The 18,391-nt window shown below is 36.0% G+C and overlaps 1 pseudogene; it reads right to left on the reverse strand.

Moving 5' to 3' along the window:
- Positions 1-719: 719 nt before the first annotated feature.
- LOC131896394 (tubulin alpha chain-like) lies at positions 720-14,973 on the reverse strand (annotated as a pseudogene).
- Between the last annotated feature and the right edge of the window lie 3,418 nt (positions 14,974-18,391).

Raw genomic sequence — 18,391 nt, forward strand, 5'->3', positions numbered from 1 at the left:
AATATTTAAGTCATACATGTACTAAAACTCTACAATCTATCTTGACTTCAATATTGGTAGAGATCTGCATTTTGCCTGCTAATCAGAGAGTCCTAAATTTCAAGGTGAAAGAGAAGTACCTTGGAAAGAAATGGGAACTTCTGAATGTACTTTTCCATAAATGAATTGCTCCTGTAGTGTTTATGTTGTCCAGGTGTTTGGTTCTAGAAACAGTCCACAAATTCATTAAATTTAATTAACAAAACATGTATGTTTATACACACACACACACACACACACACACACATATGTGTATGTGTATGTGATGACCAAAGAAATTTCATATCTATCATTAGTTTTCATTGAGTGTACTTATGATTAGGTAAAATATGATCTGATACATTAATGAACTGTAATCTCATGACATGAGGTAACTTGAAGTTTAATGAATTATGATCAACATACCATCTGTTGGAGCCCCAGAACATTATCCTCCTTGACTAAGTTTGAACCCTATGAGCTCATCTCCCTAATTTCCCATACCACGGCCATGGAAACTTTCATTCTTTTCTTTCTTTCTTTCTTTCTTTCTTTCTTTCTTTCTTTCTTTCTTTCTTTCTTTCTTTCTTTCTTTCAAGTCAGTAATTATATAAAAGCACACATTTCCACATGCATAGGAACTGATCAGACCATAACTTTCTGTGTTGGAACAGAATAAACTTCCCTGTGAGACATTTAATTTAGTATTTTTCTCCTTCTTCCTCACCCTGTCCTTCAACAGAATCCATGTCAACTTCCTCATAATCTTTCTCTAGGGTAGCCATATTCTCATGAGCCTGAGAAAACTCTCCCTCCTCCATGCTCTCACCCACATGCCAGTGCACAAAGGCATGCTTGGCATACATCAGATCAAACTTGTCATCTAGGTTAGCCCAGGCTTCAGCAATGGCTGTGATGTTGCTCAGCATGCACACAGTTCTCTGGACCTTGGCTAGGTCTCTCTCCACCAGGTACTCACAGTGGGAGGCTGGTAATTAATGCCAACCTTGAAGCAGTGGGACACTGGTCCACAAATTGGATTATATGCTTGGGCTTGTTGGTGGCAATGGCACCATTACCATCTTTGGGAACCACATCATCGTAGTACAGCAGGCAGCAGGTCATGTATTTACCATGACAAGGATCACATATCACCACCTGGTTGGCTGGCTCAAAGCAGGCATTGGTGATCTCTGCTACAGAAATTTGCTCATGGTAGTCTTTCTCACCAGAGATGACAGTGGATGTGAGGATCCTTACTCTCTGCTTCTATGAAATTCAGCTTTTTAAAATTCCTCATAAAAGGTAGTTCATGCAATATTTTCTTTCTGGGCTTGAATTATTTTATTTACCCCAATGTTCATAATCTTGTAATGAATTTTGTCTGTCTCTCTGCCTCTAGCTCTCTTTGTCCCTGTCTCTGTCTCTGTCTGTCTCTGTCTCTGTCTCTGTCTCTCTGTCTCTCTGTCTCTCTGTCTCTCTCTCTCTCTCTCTCTCTCGTGTGTGTGTGTGTGTGTGTGTGTGTGTGTGTGTGTGTATGTGTGTGTGATTTTATTGAGTTACCTGTTTTCTATCAAGTTCATGAAATCATAAGATTAAAAAATTATTTTGTTCCTTCCATTCATTTTCTATAATCTAATTCTAAGTTTATTATGAAATGTGCACAGTTAAAAAGAATTATGGAGGAGTATTGGGTTTAGAGTTTGAGTTGTGGATTTCAAGGGGATGATTACCTGAAACACTGGTTGCTGGAATTAGTTGTTCCTTAGTTTTATTATGCTGCATTTTGATTTTCAAATTATTCACAGGAAAGTACTTAATGTGCAATCTTTCTACTTCCTTTGTAATTCACTAATTTGAACCATAATCCTACTCATTCTAATGCTGAGTTTCTACTGCACCAGATTTGAATGAGCTGTTCAAACAAATCCAGTGATATAACTTGCTGAATACACAAATTTCCCCACTGAGAGCACAGTGGCTAAGATAATCCTGATATTGTTCTGGTTAGAATTGGATCAGATGAGGACCACTTGACCATCATTTAAATAATAGCATCCTGCTTTTGATGAGTGTTATTCAATTTGGAGGGAAATCACATGACTGCATCCCATTAGAGTAATAAAACAGTAAATTAGTCAATATTATTCTAAATAATATTGTACTGCCACTGTTGAGGTTAGACAGGGTATTTGGGCTTGACTAATATCACTTTATTCTGCTACCTGAAGTTTCCATAGTTTGCAAAGCCACATAAATTATTCTTTCAATGTAAAATTTTATTTATATTTCACTGTAAAAAATTTTGAAACAGAGAAAGATGTAGCTCAGGTTGACTTTGAGTTTACCAAGGATTTACTTAAGGACACTTTGAATTTTGGATCCACCTGTCTCTACCTCCTCAGTACTGACATTACAGGGGTATGCCAGCACACCAGATTTGAATATATATCATTTTAATTTAACTAATTATATTTCAAAAAATTCATCTCAACTCATTCTATAAAGTGAGCCACATTCTAATTAGGTCCATTTCTAAAAGCACAAGGCACAATCAAATGAAGGACAATAGCAGATCCTCTTCTCTGAGTGTTGAAAATAACCCTGTAGATTCTGAAGCATCTCTATGTTTCCAAAGTGGACAGGGAACATCAGTTGAAGGGAAAGATTGAAGAGTAGAAGATTTCTTCCAGTCTGTAGAATGGTCAATTTTTCTTGGGTTCCTTTGCAAGACACTGTGCAACAAATGTTACTGAGACGGTTACTGGGCCAGGTGCTCTCTAGGCACTGCTAAAATCAGTTGACACTTTTCTTCTTATGGTGAGAATATGTTTTCAGGGTAAGAGGAGCAGGGAAATTAAAACAACATGCATAGACACACACAATATAAATGGTAACAGGTGAATGAAGTAAGTGGAGTGACTGACAGTGGAGGATGTGGAAGAGGAGGGTTAGGGGCTGGTGGGGAAGATGGCGAAATGAAGAATAGATGAAGGGAGAGGTTTACTGTACAGTGTTGCCAGGAGAATCTCTTACCAAGTAGAAACTAACCGCTAAAAGATAAGGGGTCTATGATAAGAAGAGTATAAAGTGAAGGTCTCTGGTGGAGATGCAGACACATCATTGTAAGAAAGCAAAAGGGACTTTGAAAAAACGAGATGGTACTTGGACTGTATAATATGAACTATAGTATGTAGAAGCAGGAAGAAATGAAACACATTGGAGAGACAGGATAAAAGACAATGTATCACCACTCAGAAATCACAGTTCACAATGAGAAATGACATGAGATGCAGTCTCAGTAACTCATTAGAGAATCTAAAGTGGGTGGAAGTTACATAATTGGATGAGGTGAAATTTTCCTTTGAGGGTTCTGCCCTCAGTAGTTCCCATCAATTGTGAAATGCTTTATCTCTCCTTAGACATGGGATGTTTATGGGGGAAATGAAGGAAGCAAAGAGAAGGGTTCCTTCTTCCTCATTAATCTATCATCAGTGTGAAGGATGTCAGACTTACGTAGCAATGGTGTAACAATAAGTGTGCAAAGGAGCTAAAAGAGTGGGGTGATCTATGCTGTTTCTAGAAATAAAACTATTTTTACCCATTTTATTAGTCCAGAGAAGGAATTAAATGTTTCAGAGAACAAAGGTAAATTAGTACCTTCAGAATACCAAAAAATGCATGTGTATGTTTCTCAAAAATTAAGAAATAGTATTAGAATGGTTATTATTCTTGAAAAAAATCAGCTGATCTATCCTCCAAAGAAAAGCATAGTTTGAAAGTTCCCGGGATGTAGACAAACAACAATGTGCAAGTAGAATAGAAAGGGTCATCCCAATAGTGATTTTGATAACTGGACACACAGTGTTTAGAACTCTGTGGTGCTCAGCCCTAACTGACATATCTACAACACAACTATCTACACTAAGGCTCAGGGAACATCAAATTGTGGGGAGAAAGATTGTAAGAGCCAGAGGACCAGGATGTCTACAGTGAGATAGTGTCTTCTCTGTAGGACAGAGAGCTATACCCATGAAATCTCAACAGCACCTTATTATAAAAGACACTTGCACAATGACAACACCAACTTACATGCAGATGTAGATAAGGAGCATTTCACAAGGCCCCACCCCTGAGTGAGGAGCCATGGGCATCAATGACTTCTGAGAGAAAGAGGATGAGTTCTTCCTAGGGATGAGCACCCTAGTTGGTTATCCAATACCAAGTTGTCAGCCTTAAACACAAATAAATAAGAGCTACACAAAATGAACTCAGAAGGTTCTATTGATATATTATGTATTTGAGGTTTCAAAAGACTCCCACATGCCCAGTTATCTCTTTTCTGCCCTATGAAACCATAAGCCAAAGGAAATGGTTTATTTTATAAATTGGCTCAGTCATGTTCTCTTATCACAGCAACAGAAAAGACACTAAGGCACTGGACAGAGCAGAACTCTCTGTTTTCCATCTTTCTCATTCTAAGCAAACTTGTGTCTAAAATAAATGGAGCTATAGGTCAAATTTGGATAAACGTATTTAATCAAATGCTTGAAAGTCAAATATCTAGGAAAGAAGAGAATCTTGGGGGAATCTGGTAAGACAAATATAATCACAAGGCTTCACAACTCAAGCCAAGAAAGAGAAAAAAATGAACCAAGAGGGAATGAGGTCCTGAATGCTTTTGTAGGGTGTGAATTAAGACACACCCTGTAGACCTGACTATGCTTCTCACTGTGTCTGCACTGCTGGTAAAGCCATTTTTTTTCTTGCATATGCTTCCTTCACTCCCATCTTGTACAAGAATATCTGACACCAGGTGTTTTCCACTGGTGGGACTCCATGGTAAAACTTTTTGGTTTTTTTTTTTTGTTTGTTTGTTTTTGTTTTTTTTCGAGACAGGGTTTCTCTGTGTAGCTTTGTGCCTTTCCTGGGACTCACTTGGTAGCCCAGGCTGGCCTCGAACTCACAGAGATCCGCCTGGCTCTGCCTCCCGTGTGCTGGGATTAAAGGCGTGCGCCACCACCGCCCGGCTAAAACTTTTTACATATATTTTCATGTCTGAATGCCACACACTTCTGTGGGGTTATCCTTGTCTTATTGCCAATTTTTCAACCTAGAGATCTGAAAGCAGAGAGTAGTTTGCTTTTCAAGGTCACACTGTCATTGAGTGTGGATTCAGTGTCCAGCTCAGACATCTGACTCCAGCATCTTAACATCACTCTGAGTGAATTCATGGGAAAAAAAAGAAAGATTACAGAAGTAGTCATTGGTGGTTTAAAAAAAAATGTATTGCTCCCATCATTTGAAGCTAAGTTTGAGTGCTTTTAATTATTCCCATTTTGCCTCATGTTCACCTTTTCCATTATGCAGATAGACACAGAATATATTTATAACAAGCAGTTGTTGCAAATTTCATCATCTCTGCTTTCAAGATAATATTTTCATTTTTCCAACTTCATATATATAATATTAATACATAATATAATTATATATACTATATGTGAATATAGTATAAATTTATACATATTGTATATCATGTGTATTTTATACTATATTATATAGTATATAATATATAATTATATATATTAACATACTGAGTCAAATTAGTGCTGCCAATATGTGTATAGATATGAGGCCAGCCACTGAACTATGGACACCCTAAAAGGGACCACGTCCTCAGAGAAAAATAATCTTCCTCCTCTGGTAGCCATCAACTGTCCATGGCTCTTTAGATAAGGATAAAGGCTCATGTGACCTGACTCTCTATGCTAGATTGTTGACTGGCATAGCTTTGTGAAGGTCTAACTCAGAAAACCATGGTGATTGTTAGTTCATGAGTACAATGGTCCTGCCATGTCCAGAAGACACTGATTCACACCACCCAAACCCTGGCTCTTAGAATCTTTATGCTTCCTCTTCTGGAATATTGCCTTAATCATGTTGAGGTTATATGGCAATAATATAAAATATTTGGAAAAAATCAAACTAGATTTCCATCAACTGATGACTAGATAATGAAAATGTTATAAACATACACTATGGAATTTATTCAGCTCTACAGAAAATTGAAATAATGAAATTTGCAAGTAAATGGATGAAACTGAGAAAACTTCTATAGAGAAAAGCAAACCAGGCTCTGAACAGTACATGTGTGAATCCTAACTTCAAATCTTTATGTTTACAGTGCTCTTCAGTGTAACTTAATTGAATTCTCAAAAAGTAAATCATTTCTCGCTGTCAGTCACTCTTTCAGCTTTTAATCATCCAGCTCCATGGATAGACAACATACTGAGGCTCAGCAAGGTCTCCTGCAATCTTTGCAAAATCTACAGGTTTTAGCTCTCCTGGTTTTCAACTTCCACTTGTTTCTCTCTCTCTATGAAACGTTTTAGTGTTTCTTTGGTTTGTTTTCCATCATTCAGTAGGTTATTTCTGGAGACAGAAAATCAGGGTGCTGGTGAGACCCCTCCCAGCACAGACCCTTCCCAGTCATTACAGTCTGACAACACCTTTAGTGCAACGTCAAAAATCAATCTTTGCTTTTTCTATCTTAATCTGTTTTCTAGGTTTGACAGAGTGTGAATCTAAACCACGTATTTTTATGAATGGAAGCATAAATTAAATGCTATTATTTTGCATTTAGCATAAGCTGTTTACTTAGACAATTGTTCTGGATTTTAAGTCTATTGGGTAGAAGTAGGTCACTGGTTATGGAGACCACACTGACAAAGTCTGGATGGTTAAGGCACACAATAATTCTTCTAGGAAGAGAAGACCCTGGTGCTTGTTCTCAAAAGCCAGATGAGATTTAAATATTAACACTTCTTCTGTTTAATTAGTATGCCAAGTTTAGAAAGAGCAGAAATGACTGATTGAAATTGCTTGATTTAATGAAGCCTTAATAATAACCCTCATTCCATTTATTTGGCATCTATCACTCATACATGAAGTGTTAATGCTTTTTAAATAAAATAATCATAATAAAATAAAGGAACCCATAACATACATTATTTTCATTCTTCTAAGATTTTAGTTTTTCAGTGGAGACATTGAACCTATTTAGATAGGTCTATAAAATGTAAACTATTTTTTCATATTTTATATCTGTTAACACAATGGCAATCATTAGAGACTGTTTATGTGGCTGATAATTAAGTGAAAACTGAGCCCAATATGAACATTATATATTGGGCTCTGGAAAGTAATTCTCATTATATTTTATTCAATTCTGAGCCTCCACCAAAGTGCTCCTTTCTCAGGTCTAGGGGAGGAGCAGTCAGGTTCTGATACCTGAAGACATGAATTCATTTAGCTGAAATATGGTACTCTGGGCTCATCCCATAGATGTTCACAAAGACACCTCCCTAAATTCTAGTCATAATGGCTAAAATGCAATGCCATTTTCCAAAGAAATGCTGAGAGAGAATAAGATAAAATATTATGAAAAAAAGTATACTATTTAATTCAGTTATCCAAATGATTTCTCATTCAATGTAATTGTCTATCTGTGACCCTTTGTGAGTTATATGTTGTGACTCACATCTTGATTCACCATTTCACTTTTCTTTTTTAACAACTGGACAATTGTCTCCAGATGGTGTTTGTAAACAAGCATGTGCTTAGTCACCTAAACATGGGCCTTTGGACACACAACTTTTTGAGGGTCAAGACAAATAGAGAAAGGAGATAAAATTTAGATTTCCTGGAGCCTAACAGGCATTACACTAGACATTTTGACATCTAGCATCTCATTTAATCTTTAAGTCTGAGGGATGTTTGTTTTAACATTGATCAGTGAGATGATGTGAACACCTCAGACCCGTGCGAAATGGCAGAACTGGGCCTCAGTTGCTCCTGATTCATACATACCCACAAGCACAGATATGTTTCTGCCACAATATCTCTCCACACATCTGATTTTTTTCTAGATTCAATAGGCCTGTCCTTCAGTCACTTACTCAACAAACATTGATTAAAATCCTAACCAGGGGTACATACCTAAATGTGCTTTAAACTAGCCGCTGGCCCTGTTTCTAGACTATTTAAAAAAGTAGAATTGTAATAATTACTATGTTGAATAAAAGGTGGAGATTTTCAGAAGTAGAAAAAGGAAACTAAGCCAAGTCCAAAGGATTAATTGGTTCAAGTAAATTAACAGGTCAATGTGGAATTTTTGTTGAGGCAATACCTTAAATTAAAAAGAACAAAGAAAGAAAGCTTTTCATCCAAATGGGAACATGTGGAACACTGTCAAATGACAGTGCCTCATCTTAGAAGAAGGGTGGTCACTCCTACATCAGTTCAACGGGGTTCAATGAATAGGGAAATGTCAATAGAAAGGACTATAATTGATTAGGAGAATGGGTTGGGTGTCCCATGCTCATGTCACAGGTGAAATACTTTTTCTTTTCTTGTCTTTTATTGTTTTTTTTTCATCTGTTTAATTTCAACTCAGTCCATAGATGACAAATATCTGTAGACTGTGGGCTTTCTTAGGAAAGTAAGGAGTGTGCCGTATTTACCTCCTCCTCCTAGGTCTTAGAATAACCGTCATGCTACACTTAGTGTGGACTTTCATAGTCACAGTTTTGAAGACTCACTAATAAATGCATTACCTATATACAATGAAAAAAATACAGCCACATGTTCCAGTTTTGTGTCCAAGCCTTTAGGGTTGTTTAATCTATTACAGGCTAATGCTGTATTCCTCTTACTCCACCTTTCCACTGATCACCACCTTTAGCAATTATTCCTAGAACAATTTCTTCTTAGTGGATTTATTTATTACCAAATCTAATTTTGCTATTACCTCCCCTCCAAGTCTCTCTACGTTATGTTTCTATTCACTCTGTTCTTGCTGAATCTTACAATTCAGTATAATTTGCCAAGTGTATTAACAGGCTATTTATTCTTACTTTGAAATCTCATGTGCTGTACCTCCCTTCGTGCAGCATGCCACCAAGAATAAAGAAGGTGCCTACTAATTTAAATGAGCCAATGCTATTTAAGTTTGAAAGGTTATGGATATACAGGGAAAAAAATAACAGAAGAGGATTGAATAGGCACTGAAAAAAAAAAAAGATCGGAGATGCTTATAATGTAAAACTCCTGCAGAAAATATGTTGGAGGAAATAGATTTAAAAATGTGCATGTAAGGTGTGAAATAATTGGGAAATAGTCATTTAGAAGAAAATGGCAGAAAAGTTAACAGATTATACAAGTCTACATTAATAAAATGCTAAACATTCCTTGGAATGCCATTGTACTGGAGCAGGTGTTAACTCTGAATTATTACATTTTTCTTTCTCTTTTATTTTATAGATAAGGTGAAAAAGCCCAAGGGATGTGGACAAGGGCGTACCTCACATGGACACAGTGAACCCCAGAAGTTCCTGAAGTATCTTCTCACTAGCTGTTACTTCCTTAGAAACACAGTCTTTACAAGCAAAGGCCCATGGGTTTAACATGACAGGCACATAGCTTTCTGGTTTTTATAATGTCCTTACTAAAGCAGAATGTGCAGTTATTTTACATTTATGACACATTGAAAAATCTGAGCATCAAGGTCACAGTGGCTGGTGGAAGGACAAGTGTCTAGTTAGTTGGTGTCAGATTTCAATATCTAATTTTCTTCATTCCAAGATCAGCATCTTTGCACCTATGCTCTGTTAACCCTAACACACAGTGAATGTCAAATTGTATTGAAGGGGACATGACACATGACAGCTTATCTTCATTGTAGACTCTGAAGAGGAAGGATGGCTGCTGAGATAATCGAAAACAAATTTTCGTAACTTTTCATTGGTTGTATCCCGAGACCTGAATGGACTATAACCACAAACTCAAAGAGACCTCAGCTATAATTTGACTTTGAAGTTCTTGTGTTGTCACAAGAAGCTGCTTGATACTATGTTTATATTCTCTCTAATTTGTCTCTTGGCATGATTACTTGACATCATTATAATTTTCTGGGGCTTTCAAACATTATTACACTATCTCATGTCCAGAATTGGTACCAGGAATCCATGTCTTTCCCTCTATGGCTTGGTTTCTCACATTTGCATTTAGGCATCAGCTTTGGGGAACCAGAAGGGTGTCTCAATAGCCCTAAGGTAGAGATCTGAATTTCTAAAGTAGCTACAAAAGAAATAACTTAAAATTGCCAAAGTAAGGTGGAAAAATGAAGTAAGATGGTATGTCAGCCCTGGTTAGAAGCAGACATTACCTTAGACTATCATTCACTTTGGGCTGGGGACCACAATTATTTGTTTTGCATTGCCTTTTATAAGAACATACAGCCAATGTAAGCTCAATGGTATTTTTGCTTAGAAAATATGAGTGTTATTCTTAAGGTTAATATGGCAAATTAAACAAATAATATATATTTTCTTAATTTAATTTATGAAATCTAATTTTATTTTAAATTTAAAGTTAATAAATTAAATTTATTTTTTCCATATTTAGAAGTAGACAAAAATCTATCTTGACCTACCACATATTCCAAATATGTTCACATTGCTAATTATAAGTATATTTATTTGTGGGTTCAGGCATAGATATTTAAATAAACAAGTACTTGATTTCATTAGAAAATGTATCAATAGTTTAAGCAATTACCTATAGTTGCTATTAGCTGCACTTTTTTGAGTTGGTCACTGAAGTAGTCTAAGTCTCTCTTCCCAACTTTAAAGTAAGGAGTGATATTAATCAAGCAGAATGGATGTTACTAGCAATAAATTTTGGTGCTCTATACGCATTTTCTAAAATATAAAAAATTTTCAAAGTATTCAATGTATCTATTTAATTATTTATTCATAGGAAGTTCTAGCTACAATATTTAAGACCTTGCACCTTCCAGGGAAGCTCTCTAACACTGTACTCTACACACAGCCCCAAATACTGGCTCTATATGTTCTTTACACTTTATTTACATAAATCCTTTATATTGTTTGAGGACTATGCTGCATTTCCCAACAATCTGTATTTTTCCTCCTCTGTGGCATACTCAGTGATGTCTTTCTAGAGTTTTCTGAATAAGTTCTGTTTTTTTTCTCTAGTGCTTGGTTCCTCTATTGGGGTGGCTACCACAATCAGGTCTGTGCATCTAGTCCACGGCAAAACCCAACAGAGTAGATTTCAAATCCAGAGGGCTTGAGAATCTTTTCCCCTTGTGTCTGGGTCCTTGGTCATCAATTCACTTCAATCCTTTGAGTTGGTGTGTAAGAAAACCAAAAGCCAGGGGTTAGAATGGTCCCTTAAGAGCATATGCTTTGTGGAATTATAATTTGTAACAAAATTTCTAAAGGCAACTGTACAACATAAGAAGAGCTATAGTGAGGTCAGCATACCAAGATCTATAGTGGAGTCACAATCTTATTCCTGTAGTTTCTGTGACCTAAAACAAAATAACAGTTCACAAATGTTTATAAAGCAATCCTTTTAGGTGTAGAAAGGATAGAAATAATCCAATTACCTCATAAAATTCACTATTTTAGTAACTTATGATAATTTTCTAAGACAAAATAGTAGAATCCATTAAAGTTATGCTTTTGTGGTGCTTCCTATATTTGAAAAACCCTCTAACATGAGTTAAAATACTATATATAATTATATTCCTAATAAGATCCTAATTTTACAAAGCTACATAATTATGTCTAGAAATAGGTTTGTCTCAATAATCTAGTATAATGTAGGCTATTTTTTCTCATGTATATATTCCTGTATTTTATAAACTAGATACAATTAAGGTCTACACATAATTAAGGTATACACATACTCTTTAGTCACACAAGTTAGAATGTAGGGAATTATTTTTAGAAACCTGTCCTTCCTCAGAGCACATTCCCACATAATTTAACTAAAATATTTTATTTTTGAGCAATTCATTTCTCTCTATTTTCTCCATTAAACTTCAACTTCAAGATTTGCTTCATTTCTTTTCTTACTTACCTGAACCTCTTAGCTGGTCTGTAGTCAAACCTAACTGAGCCTTATTAGACTATTTTATTCACACTGGTCAGATTATATTGAAGCTTAATTTGCATCATATAAGTCCCCAAGGTAAAATCTGTACTGTCATTTGACATAAGAAAAAAAAATTATCAAGCCTTTGTGATCTGAATCCCACCTACTTTCCAGATTTATCTGCAGCATTTCCATGGGATGTTCAAACCACTGTATCCTTTGGTAAATATGTCCTTTGTCATATAACCTCAGGACATGCAACCCTGGTAGTCTTAGAGCTTCCTAGCACTGAGAATCCAGCTTACAATCTTGTCCTCAAAGAAATATGCCTGATCTGAGTTATCTCTGATTCCCTGACTTGATTTGATTAAACAAACCCTTGTTCTTCTCCCTCAGATCATGAAGCAAAGCAGGATGACATCATGGCAGTGTTCTGTCAGGGCCATTTTTTCTTCTTGTATTCTAAGTTCCATAAACATGTGTCTTTTTCAACCACCTCATCTTCAAGTAAAGTTATGTGTTGTCTAGAAGGAAGGTTCTCTAAAAATGGAAGGTTCAATACCCCTAGACAACCTGGCAATAAATTATTACTTGCTTTAGTAAAGTTATAAGGAAAATCTCCTTGGAAGCCAAAGGATTCATAAGCATCTTCATCCTCTTGCTTTGACACGGTTCTGGCACCCTGATAGAATTTCCTTCTCTCTTATGCCCACTGGTTTCAAATATGGGCTGACTTTGAGTTGCTTTGTCTAACCAATGGTAAAGCAAATAAGCAATTTGAAAATTAATGTGCAATTTCCTGTTCAAATGTCAAGGTTTTTTTTTTCCCCCATGGGTTCCTTATCCTAGTTATTTTTCAAACTCTTGTTATCCTTGTCTACTGCATTTCTATTATCCTTTCTTGATCTCTTGCCATTGGTAGCACATGAAATGTGTGGTCTGGATTCAGCATTACTTTGTTTCTATAATGTATTCCTTTTGTGTATCTACTTAGCTCTCATAGTGTATCCTTTAAGTAGGTTACAAGTAAGCTTTGAATCCTTCCTTTGCCTGAGTTATAAAAACAGAATTCACTGCTACAACCCCCACTCCCCCCCCACCCCAGCCGGCAAACAAAACCAGGTACTAAAGTCTAAGATGGTGATTACTTTTTCATTATTTTATCTCTTTAAGCGTTCTTTTTGATTAACGTATCCACAAACAGTTTGGATCCGAACTGTCCCAGAATGGTCTTTCTGGTAATTGTTCTTTGGATTTTATCCCATATTATATGGTAGAGTGGCTTGTTTTCACAAAAGCCAATTTTTCTTGATGAGGTGTAACTCTTACCAGTCTGATACTGTGCTTTGTGTCTTTCTGCAGCACTGGTAACACTTAGATTGTTTCTATGGAGAAAGCATTCTCTTAATCTTTGTTGGTAAAGGAAGTTGGATCTAGGGGCCTCAGAAACCACAGGAAAGTTATATAGGTCATATGAGGAAGGTTGCAAATGCCCAAGTGTCACATTTGGAAATGTATATGCTAAAATACATAGATGGCTTCATTATACCAAATGGCAGCCTATATAGTCCTTACAAATTCAAATCCTGTAATCCATTTCTGATTGAAAATGCTTGTAAAATGAGATTTCTTTTCTGTACTGAGAGGAAATATTTATGTAAGCTAAATGGCCAGTCTTGCAAAAACATGTATTTAAGGGTTAGAAGAATGAGAAAAAAAAAGTCAAACTAAATTTTAGCCCATTCAATTTAAGTATCTCTAATTCAACTGCAAGACTATTTCACCTCAACAGCAGCAACCAGTAGAATTATCTCATTATTTTGCCAAAAATTGATTAAATGTGCACTTCATAAAATTTACTATGACTGAGAAAATATGGGCGAGTTTAATATCATAAGCTTGGAAAACATAATCCTTGTTCCTAATGAAGTAGAATGTAAAAGAAGAAGCAGAGAGCTGAGGTAGTTGCAGCTTTTAGAGAGTAGCCTGAGAAAGTAGAGTTAGATTTAATTTTTAAGGCATATCCAAGGAGGTCTAATCAGACAAAGCTCCAAGTTACTAAGTCAATAGGAGATTCAGTTTAAGGATTGCTTGTAAAATAGAATATTCTACTACACCTTTGAAATTTAGACAGAATTGTCAGAAGGGACTCAAGTTCTGCATAACGATTTTAACATGAGTTTTCCCCTTTCCTCTTAAATTCATGCTTACATGAGTGAGCCTTTAGAATCTGTAAGTCATCAATAACCATAGCACCATGATTTATAAACTACTTAATTCCAATTCATTAAGTACTCAAGATTATATGAATTTGAAAATATAACAAACTAGATTTGGAAATAGTGGCTTTCTCGTTCACCACGAACAAGATCTGAAAAATGCTGATGTTTATCCCAATTAATATTTAAAAGACAGAATAATAAGTATTCTATACAAGTAAGATTTGGGATAAATTTATTTTCTCATTAAGATTACATAAAATTTGGTGACATTTATAAAATGGTGAAATTTGTCTTGAAGATTGAACCATCAACTACATTTGAAGGAACTGTGGACTATCAGGGTGTCTACATGAAGTTCTGAATTAGCAAAATGAGCCCATCAAACTCAGGTCGAACTGAAATACATTCTACTTGTCAGATAAGGAGAGCTTTTCATCTTTAGGTACAAATGTCACTACAGATTATGTTAGAATGTATATTATTATATTTTTGAAATAATGTTGCTGTAACATTGTTTTTTGGCTTCTTGATAGCATTTAAAGAAAACAAGGTTTTATGTAAACAGTCCTGACTGCCCGGTCCCAAAAGCTTATATTAATAACAAAAAATGCTTGGCCAATAGCTCAGACTTATTCTTCACTAGCTTTTACTTTTAAATTAACCATTTCTATTCATCTACATATTGCCATGTGGCCTGTGGCTTTTCCAGTCCTACGGCATCTTGCTTCTTGGGCAGCTCCTTTGAGTCACTCCCGACTCCATCCTTCATCTCAGTACTCAGTTTGATTGTCTCTCCTAACTTTATCCTGTCTTGCTATAGGTCAAAGAGCTTTATTATTAACCAATGAGGGTAATACATATTCACAGCACAGAGAAAGATCATCCCACAGCAAGTTTGTGGATGTGTCACAGAGATCACAATTGCTCAAGAAGCAATTGCTGCCCTTTCTTATAGCCATATTGAATATGAAGCAGGGCTTTGGCTAATTCTTATCTTATTAAATTCAGAACCAAACAACTAAAGAATTACTGAACATATTGATAAGAAGAAAAGATAAAAGGGCCAGAAATTATATTTATGATGTGCTCTGTAATAACAAGTCAATATCATTAACAATAATATTCTAATGACTGAAAATGTTTATGGTGTCATCTACCCTATAGCCTGCCTTACTTACCCAAATTACCATGTTCTGTACAGCAGTGTTTCCTTATCCTCAGAAAGTATGTTCTTAAATATCTCCACTCACTGGAACACCTGCAACTTTTTATAAACTCACACATATTAAGAAGTTGATATGAAGTTCAAGTTCTCCAATCGTCTCTTTCTATAAGATGTTGGAACAACTGGTGAGGATAATTGCTGCAACTTTTGCTATATTTATGTATTAAGGGATTCAATCATTCTATATAATAGTCTCTGGCATTATTTTTTTTTAAATTTAATTATTTTTTTAATTTTATAATTTAATTTAATTTTACATATCAGCCACAGATTCCCTTGTTCTGGCCCCTTCTGACCCCTCCAGCCCACCCCACATTCCCATCTCCTCCAGGGCAAAGACTCCCATGGGGATTGAGTTCAACCTGGTAGATTCAGTCTAGGCAAGTCCAGTCCCCATCTCCCAGACTGAGCCAAGTGTCCCTGTATAAGGCCCAGATTCCAAACAGCCTGCTAATGCACTGAGGACAGGTCCCGATTCCAGTGCCTGGATTCTTCCCAAACAGATCAAGCTAATCAACTGTCTCACTTATCCAGAGGGCCTGATCCAGTTGGGGGCTCCTCAGCTATTGGTTCATAGTTCATTGTTTCCATTCATTTGGCTATTTGTCCCTGTGCTTTTTCCAATCTTGGTCTCAACATTTCTTGCTCATACAAACCCTCCTCTTTCTCACCAGTTGGACTACTGGAGTTCCACCTGGGGCCTGGCCATGGATCTCTACATCCGGTTCCCTCAGTCATTTGGTGAGATTTCTAGCATGTCAATTAGGGTGTTTGGCCATTCTATCACCAGAGCAGGTCAGTTCGGGCTTTATGCTAAAGAAATGCTTTAGTGCAAATCCTTGCATTTTCTGGAAATATCACTGTGCACAAAACTCTTGGCTATGTATTTTATATACATATATATGTAATATACAATATATATTTAGTAATTATAAATAGTCTTAGGAAGTAAGTGGTTGACTCTCCAGAGCTGAAAGAAGGAATAGTAAGCACCTGAGGGGTTTTATTTAAATCTTCCAAGATAGAATTACACTTGGTTGCCTGTGAAGTCCCAGAATATTGATTCAGAGAAATATCATTGTCTATCATGTTCTAATCTTTATCTTTAGTTTCTGCTACCTGGAATTTTTGTCTTTTTTCTCTTCTATTGTTTTATGTCACTAATTGTAATGATGATAATTTTTTAGTAACTTATAGAACTACACAACTCTTTACACATAGCGTAACTAATTGAATGTGAGTCAGCAGCTCAGAGTACTTATTTAAATATTTACAAAGTAATTAAGATGAATCATTTTATTCTTCACAGCATACTTTGAACTTATTAGGATAATGCCTTGAAAGCTCACTTTATTTCCTTCCATCTCCCACTTTTATTCCTTTCCTTATTTGTGTAATTTCAATAATGCATAAAATTAAAAAAGAATTGTTGAATGCCACAAAACTTTCACTCTGGTTCAATTGCATGAATGTTTACCAGTCTTTTTTCATATATCTCTCCTTTGTTTTACGATGTATGTGACTCACCAACCATGAGCTCAACAAGGATGACACCAATAGATATGCCGAGGTGGACAGAGAAAGCACACTAGGTCTCAAGACTACACACATAACTACAGGCAGTTATGGAGTGCTGAGTATGGGAGAAATGCTCTGTCAAGAAAGAGCTCACCAATTGATTATCCACTACCAAATTGATGGGTGATGTCATTCTGTATGCTATGAATATGTGTTGCTCTGATTGGTTGATAAATAAAGCTATTTGGCCAATGGTGAGGCAGAATAAGTTTAGGCAGGACCTTCTAAAGGGAGAGAGGGGAGAAAGAAAGGAGCAGTGAGATGCTGCCAGGCGCCACCATGAGAAACAAGATGTAAAGATACCGGTAAGCCAACAGCCACATGACAAATATAGATTTATAGAAATGGATTAATTTAAGATATAAGAGCTAGCTAGCAAGAAGCCTGCCATGGCCATAGTTTAAAAATAATATAAGCCTATGTGTGTTTATTTGGGTCTGAGCAGCTGCGTACTGGGTGGGACACAGGAAAACTTTCAGCTACATTAAATGGTCAACACTGAAATCATACAAGTAATAGCTAATTGGATTGCATTTAGGAATATAAAAGTATATAAGTACATACACACAATAACAATAAAAGAGAGATTATGAATTTGAAGGAGAGTAAGAAGGTATATATGGAAAGGTTTAGAGGAAAGAAAAGGAAAGGAGAAATGGTGTAATTACATTATAATCTTAAAAATAAAAATGTGTAAAAAAGATTTATGTATTTTACTTTTATTTTATGAGTATAGCTATCTTGCCTATGTGTATATTAAGAGCACCATGTGTGTGCTTGATATGGTAGAGACCAGAAGAGGGTGCCAGATTCACGAAAACTGGAGTTATAGATTCTTGTGAGCTCCCATATGGCTACTAGGAACATAAGTCCTCTTTCAGAGCAGTAAGTTCTCTTAATCAGTGAGCCATCTCCCTAGGCTCCTCACAAGTTTTAAAAGTCCTTTCTGTTAATTTTCATGATAATATCTGGAAACTTGAAAAGCTGATTAATGTTTTGGATTCATTATGGATTACCATATCAAAATGATTTTATATGGCTTAATTAATTTCCCAAATGTACCTTTCCTTTGTTATTTCCTAATTTTTGTTGATAACAACAGTAACAGAATATATACTGTTTCATAAAATTTAGGTGTGCAATACAGTATTGTTGAATGTTATAGGTAAAACTTTGTGCAGTGGACCTATAGAACTGATTTATCTCATGTGGACTGAATGGCAAATCACCGTTTCTCCCTACCTCCAGGTGCTGACATTCTACATTCTACTTCTGAGAAAGTGTATACTTTAAGCACTTCTCAAAGGTGTAGTACCGTTCTTTCCATGACTGGCTTATTTCACATATTGCTATGTTGTCAGGACTCTCCTACGTTAGGACACCT

The sequence above is a fragment of the Peromyscus eremicus genome, chromosome 20 (assembly GCF_949786415.1).
Source record: "Peromyscus eremicus chromosome 20, PerEre_H2_v1, whole genome shotgun sequence".
NCBI classification, from domain to species: Eukaryota; Metazoa; Chordata; class Mammalia; order Rodentia; family Cricetidae; genus Peromyscus; species Peromyscus eremicus.